Below are 7,344 nucleotides of genomic sequence, written 5' to 3'. Positions count from 1 at the left end.
AGTGGCTGGGCACATTGTCCCACTGAAAGAGGTAACTGCCTTTAGGGAATACTGTGGCCATGAAAGGGTGTAAATGGTCTACAGCAATCTTTAGATAGGTGATACTTATCAAAGTAACATTCATATAAATGCCAGGACCCAAGGTTACCCAACAGAATATTGCCTAGAGCATCACACTACCTCTGCTGGCTTGCCTTCTTTCAATAGTGCATTCAGCCGCCATCTGTTCTCTGGGTAAATGATGCACATGCACCCAAACCATCCACATGATCTCAAAGAAAATTTAATTCATCAGACCAGGCCACTTTTTCCATTGTTCCATGCAGGGCTGTGGAGTCGGTAGATAAATTCTTCGACTCTGACTCTGACTCCTTAGTTTCCGGTACTTCCAACTCCAACTCCTCTGTATTTAATATGTATTTAATGTATTTTCCATGTTGATTGAAGGAAGGCAACATACACATCATTTAACCACAGAACTACTGGCTAGGAAGCTGACTGTCTACCGTATTGGCCAGTTAAACAAAAGACAAAAAAGTAAAAACAATAAGGTTTTATTTATTGTTTTTATCAAGTGACTATAAAGTAACAGCATGCATAAAAATCAGGAACAGGAACTTTACCAGCTCAGAAAATATAAACCACATTCTTCGGTAGTTTTAAAACAAAAACAAAGCTTAACTACATGAACAAAAAACAAAAACAAAAGCTGGAAAACCTAAAACAGTTTATATATTAAACTTGGAATACAGTTGTACAGTAGAATACCTGTTAAATGCAATCCAAAATTACACTGCAAAAAGTGAAATCTTAACAAGCCAGACAATCTTGAAAAGAAATAATAGATCGTTTTTTTATTTTAAGAATAACTGATTTGAGTAGATTTGTATGTGTAAGATATATAATCTCATTTTTAGAAAATTTAACAAGTTAAACTTTCTCACTATATTGGCAGATAATTTTGCTTGATTCTAATACCTTTTTCTTGTTTTTTATTTATTTATTCTCATTTTTTCACACTGATTTTTTGCAGTGTAACTCAATGCAGTGTTCTAAGAAACAGAATTGCTTCTGCCAGATCCTCTTTCATAACAGCTCTTAAATCTGACTTGATTATTTTTAGAGCAGAACATAGTCTTTCAACACTGACTTGGGTGGGTGGCATTACTGTTACAGTTCTAGCCACGTCACCAATAATCTCTGGATCAACAAGGATGGCTTCTTCTACAGTCAATTTTGATGAGTGATCATACTTTTCAACTTCTTTTAATTCTTTTAAAACTCCTGCGGGTTACTCAAGAATTGATTTTTTTTCTTTATAGATAATAATTTCTTGCCTACGATTAAATCTTGCAAGTACAACGCTATTGTTATTTCCGACCATGCCCCTCTGATCTTGAAGATAAAATCATTATGCCTCACACACTCATCTCGCAGATGGTGTCTTAACCCACTTCTATTAGCAGATGAGAACTGTACAGAATTTATATCAAAACAAATCAGTTTCTTCCTAGAGACAAATACATTCCCAGAGGTCTCTGCAGGAATACTCTGGGAAACTCTAAAGGCCTTCTTAAGAGGACAGATTATTTCATATCTTTCCCACAGAAATAAATTAGGAACCAAGAAGGTATCAGAGCTAACCAGCGAAATTACTAGAATAGATCAAGAACATGCCAGGTGTCCAAGTGAGTCTCTTCATAGGAAAAGGCAGTCTCTGCATTCAGAGCTCAACCTCTTAACAACCAAAGAAACTGAACAACTCATTTTTAAATCAAGACATCATTACTATGAACATGAAGAGAAAGCTAATAAGCTCTTAGCTCAACAAATCCACAAGCAAGAAGTTCGCAATGCAATCCCAGCAATCACCAACACGAACGGAGATAAAAATCATTGACCATAAAGACACATTTTAGAGACTACTATAAATCCTTATATTCTAGTTATATTCTGAGTTTAAAGAAGACAACACACAATCTAATGCATTTCTGGATACATTACAGATACCACAAATAGATGCTTTTAGTGCAGAGGAACTGGATAAACCTCTGGTGCTATCAGAATTACTAGATGCTATTTAGTCACTTCAAAGCGGGAAAGCAGCAGGCCCTGATGTCTACCTTGTAGAACTTTATAAGAAATTCTCCACTCAGCTAGCTCCCTCTTATTAGCAACATTTACAGAAGCTAGAGACAATCAAATTCTACTACAAACTTTTTGCCAAGCATTAATCACTATCTTTCCTAAACAAAATAAGTTATTACAACTTATTACAATGTGCATCATACAGACCAATTTCACTTCTGAATAATGATGTTAAGATACTCTCCAAAGTCCTAGCTAGAAAGATGGAGAAAGTGCTGCCTTCAGTAATATCACAAGATCAAACTGGATTTATTAAAGGCCGACACTTATCTTCCAATCTTCGACGCCTGTTTAATGTAATATATTCACCTGCAAAGTCAAACACCCCAGAGATATTATTATCATTGGATGCAGAAAAAGCATTTGATATGATTGAATGGAACTACCTTTTCACTACATTAGAGGAATTTGGGTTTGGCCTGAACATTTGTGCATGGATCAAACTACTATATACCAATCCAGAAGCTTCAGTTTGTATTAATAACATTTGTTCAGGCTACTTTAAACTAGAACATGGTACCAGATAAGGATGCCCCTTGTCACCACTGCTATTTGCAATTGCCATTGTACCACTGGCAGTTCACTGTCAAAATGCTTATCAGATAAAAGGGGATTATCAGAGTAGGACTTGAACAGAAAATTTCTCTATATGCAGATGTTATGGTACTGTATATATCAGACCCACAAAATACTCAGCCTGCAGTCATAACAGCACTTACAGAATTTCAAAAGAGCTCTGGTCTTAATTTGAATAAAAGTGTGCTCTTTCCAGTGAATTCTCACGCATACAATATTATCCCTTTTATTATTGCAGATCAGTTTTAATACCTAGGGGTAAATATCACAAGTAAACATAAAGCTCTTTATCAACAAAAGTTCGCCATCTGTATGGAAAAAATTAAGCAAGACTTGCATAGATGGTCAACCCTTCATTTCACTCTAGCTGGAAGACTTAACGTTGTTAAGATGAATATTCTTCCTAAGCTTCTCTTTTTATTTCAAAACATTCCAATATATATCAATAAATCATTTTTTAAGCAATTAGATTCAACCATAACCTAATTTATTTGGAACTTAAAACATCCACGTATCCAAAGAGCGACCCTATGAGGACCTAAAGCAGAAGGTGGCATGGCTCTACCTAACTTTCAGTTTTATTACTGGGCAGCAAACATACAAGCTATAAAAACCTGGACACAAACAGATGAACATACACAGGCTTAGTCAGCAATAGAAATAAAATCCTGCAGTACTTATTCATATTCCCTGATTTGTGCCCCAATAAATTCAAGTTATTGCCAATATACTAATAACCCAATTGTGCTTCACTCACTCAGAATATGGAACCAATGTAGAAAGCATTTTAAGATGGAGAATCTTTTATCTGTGGCACCTCTTCATGAGAACCAGCTTTTTGAACCCTCACAAACGTGCAGTTTTTAATATCTGGAAAACATTTGAGATTAAATTGCTTAGAGATCTTTATATAGACAACATCTTTGCAACCTATGATCAATTACATTCCAAATTTAACTTTCCAGCAACACATTTCTTTCACTATCTTCAAATTAGAAACTTTGTTAAACAGAACCCGCCCGATTTTCCTCATCTTGCACTTTCCACTATGATGGAAAAAATATTGCTCAGTTTCGAGGACTCAGACAGCATTTCTGCAATATATAAAATTATTTTACAGTCTCTCCCTTTCAAAGATCCAAGAGGACAATGGGAAAAGGATCTCTCACTCAACATATCAGAAAAGGAATGGAAGGCAGCAATGCAGAGAATTCACTCGAGCTCCATATGCGCAGAGCATACAATTATTCAACTCAAAATTATATATCAAGCACATCTGTCTCATATAAAACTGTCCAAAATGTTTCCAGTGCAAGATCCAACATGCGAACGCTGCAATCAAGTTCCAGCCTCACTGGGTCACATGTTTTGGGCCTGCACCAAATTAACATCATTCTGGACAAAAGTTTTTAAGTGCCTTTCAGACAGCCTTGGTGTCACAATCCCTCCTAACCCATTAACAGCTGTGTTTGGTGTTCTTCCAGATGGGCTTAAAGTGGAGAAGGACAAACTGTGATTGCCTTTACCACACTATTGGCATGCAGACTTATTTAGCTAAACTGGAAGAATCCTAACTCTCCTCTTTTGAATCAGTGGGTAACTGATGTTTTATACTATTTGAAATTGGAAAAAATCAAATTCTCAGTTAGATGATCTGTGCAGAACTTTTTCAAAACCTGGCAGGGTCTAATTAATAATATTTTAGAATAAGCTCTTAAAGCACTGTGGGAGTAGATTCTCTTTCTATTTCTTTTTCTTCTCCATTTATCTTTATCCGCCTATTAAACTCATCAATTTATTTATTTTTACAAGCTTTAAGATTTACTCCGTTGGCCTTGCTCTCTTTCTCAGGGGTGGGGATTGATTTGTTTTCAATCCTATTTTTTGTAAAAATTGATCTTTTTGTATGGAATGATTACAATAAAATAAAAAAAAACTCCTGCTGGAATCTCTTTATTTGGACATTTACTGGTCATTTATCTTTCACGCATAGGTGACGTCACTTTGCTTTTGAAACTTCCATTTTGTCCAAGTAGGAATCAAGGTCTAATTCTTCATTTGAAGAGGATGATCCTAAGTTACCAGTGCTTATAGCTTCATCCAGTGGTGGTGTTTCAGGTAGTAATCCCTTCATGCAAACTGCTACATCATAGAGTGCCGTTTTTCCATTAGCAATCTGGTCACTGGTCCACAAAATTCAGCTCATATGATCAACATAAATAGCAGCTAACAGGATTTGATTATCCAGTAAGAGACTCTCTCTTTTCTTCATTGAAGATACGATGCCATCAGCTATTAACCCTCCACTTTTGTTCAGGCAATATATCAAGCTCTTCCATTCCAAGAAAAATTTACCGGGTGTTAAATCTTCATATTGCAACCTCTTGGTGACAGTAAAGGGTTAAGAAAGTAGACTTTCCAGTTATTTTACTTGTTCCCATCTAGCTTTCTGTTAATAAAACATTATCGTTGTCCAGTTCTTCAAGAAAGTCTTTTAGTTCAAGCAAACGCTTTACCATCAAGCTGCAACAGTTACTTGCCTCAATTTGCCAATTAGAGTAGCTGCATGATGATCTTTTAATCCATCTCTTATTGCAAGTTGCAGAGTACGAACAGCATAATACGTATGTTGAATAGTAGTAAGCTTAGATGCTTCTTCAGCAATGTCATTTAAAATTTCACTATTCTCTTCGGTTTCACTTTCTCCAATGCTTGCAGAAGTGTCTTCCTCTAATATCTGTTTGTCACTTTCTTCATCTACTTTATTCATTTTCTCAATTGTGCTTAACATATTAGAAGCATTACCTGTCACAATACATAGAGGTGTGTGGGAGCATATGTGGAGAGTGCAGACAGAACCCCTTAACACACATCAGGCCAAAGCACACACCTCCACCTACATTATTTCACTTGTTTACACTCAAATGAACTTGTGAAACACATTATATCTGAAATAAAATGAAAACACTTTTTGTAATGTACCATAATCCAGATTACAATATGTGAGTATCAGGTTGTATAATAGTTCACCTGAACTTCACACTAGTAATAACACAACTATGCACTGGGCTTTATTCTTACATCAGAGAAGTACTTAATTATGGCTATTGTTTGTGAAATGGAACATTTGAACTTGTTGTATTTTTTTTTCATTACAATTTAAATTTATTAGGAGTCGGTACATTTTTGCCGAATCCGACCCCGACTCCAGGTACCCAAAATTGTCTCTGACTCCTCAACTCCGACTCCACAGCCCTGGTTTCATGGACCAGTTCTGATATTCACATGTCCAGTTGAGGTGCTTTTGGCAGTGGACTGAGGCCAGCATGGGTACTCTGACTGGTCTGCAGCTACATAGCCCATTACACAGCAAGCTGTGATGTACTGTGTGTTGTGACACCTTAGTCACATGGCCAGAATTAAGTTTTTATTTGTGCTACAGTAGCTCTTCTATGGGATCAGACCAGATGGGCTAGCTTTCACTTCCCACATGCATCAATGAGCCTTGGCTGTCCATGACCTTGCTACCTTTTTGGAGATTTTCTGACCCAGTTGTCCAGCCATGACAATTTGGCCCTTGGCAAAGTCATTCAGATACTTGCACTTACCCATTTTTCCTGCATCCGTATCACCTCCAAGAGCTGACTGTTCACTTGGTGCCTAATATATCCCACCCCTTGACAGATGCCATTGAAACTAGATAATCAGTTCTGTTTACTTCACCTGTTAGTGACTTTAATGCTGTTGCTGATCAGTGTATGTCCTACATTGGATCCATATTTTAGTAATTGGTGGAAAACTGGGTTGCCAGTAAATAGACAATAATTAGTGTCGGCTGGAGCACAGAAAAGAACATACAATGAAGATTTAGAACAACATTTCTTTTCCATCACAAGCAATGTTGGTGTAGATTTATGGATTTCTGACAATTTCCAAAATGTTATTATACTAATATTTGCAGCCCAGTAGTAAAACTGAAAGTTAAGTAGTATCATGCCACTTTTAACTTTAGATCGCGAGAGGTTCTCCTTTTTGATGTAGGACCATTTTAAATTCCAGATAAAGTTATAATTGAGTCTAACTTCTTAAAGACAGACTTGTAAATATATACAGGGACACTATGCAATAGAGCTTTGAGAGAGTATATTCTTTTTGACAGTATTAATTCTCTTGGCTAAAGTAAGATGAAGGGTAGATCACTTATTAACATCTTATTTGTTTTTTCTATTCTGCTTCCAAAATTGTGCTTTAAAAGAGCTTCATATTTACAGGTCATGGTTATCCTTAGATATTTAAACTGTTCTGATACTATGAATTCAGTTTTATGAAGCCAGGTCTGACACGCTAAAGAATTCACTGTAAAAAACATAATTTTATTTAAATTCATTTTGAATCCAGAGACCTTGGTAAATTCTCTGAGCAAATGTAAAACCTATGATAGAGGTGATTGTGGGTGTGGCTATATCCTCAGTATAAAAGCATATTTTCTGTTTGACTCCTCCTCTAATAACCCCGTTTATCTCTGAATGCTAAAAGTTTAATGACAATCACAAAAAAAAAAAGGTTTTAGAGGATAACCTTGTGCAGTTCCATATTTGGACGTAATCCAAGTTCGTATTA

Source organism: Erpetoichthys calabaricus, chromosome 2 (assembly GCF_900747795.2).
Source record: "Erpetoichthys calabaricus chromosome 2, fErpCal1.3, whole genome shotgun sequence".
In the NCBI taxonomy this organism is placed as follows: Eukaryota; Metazoa; Chordata; class Cladistia; order Polypteriformes; family Polypteridae; genus Erpetoichthys; species Erpetoichthys calabaricus.
This window is presented reverse-complemented; position numbering follows the sequence as displayed.